A 493-nucleotide genomic window follows, 5' to 3' on the forward strand; every position below is an offset into this window, starting at 1 on the left:
GAAACACTGGCACATGTTGCCCAGAGAGGTGGTAGATGCCCCATCCCTGGAAACATTCCAGGTCAGTTGGATGGGGCTCTGAGGAACTTGGTCTAGTTGAAGATGTCTCTGCTCACTGCAGGGGGCTTGGACTAAATGACCTTAGAAGGTCCCTTCCAACCCAAAGAGTCTATGATAAATAATTTTTGAAGATATAAATATTAGCCACATCACATTCTTTATCACTGTAACATCACATTAAGAGGAAGTACAGGAGATTGTTGGAGGGAGTTGGAGTAGGGATAAGCTTACTGGCATGAACTGTGGTGCTGCACTCCATAAGCTGCTGCTTCATCTGGTCCCTCAGGCTGGAACAGAAGCCAAGTGATAACGATCAGACCATGCGCCCCGGCCGCAGCTACCGGCCCTCACGCCCACCCCTACCTACTCGCAGCCACCAGCACCCCACAAGCTCCCCGGCCCCCTCAGCACTGACCGGAGGAGCGCGCGGACG

Source organism: Phaethon lepturus, unplaced genomic scaffold (genome assembly GCF_000687285.1).
Source record: "Phaethon lepturus isolate BGI_N335 unplaced genomic scaffold, ASM68728v1 scaffold970, whole genome shotgun sequence".
Lineage (NCBI taxonomy): Eukaryota > Metazoa > Chordata > Aves > Phaethontiformes > Phaethontidae > Phaethon > Phaethon lepturus.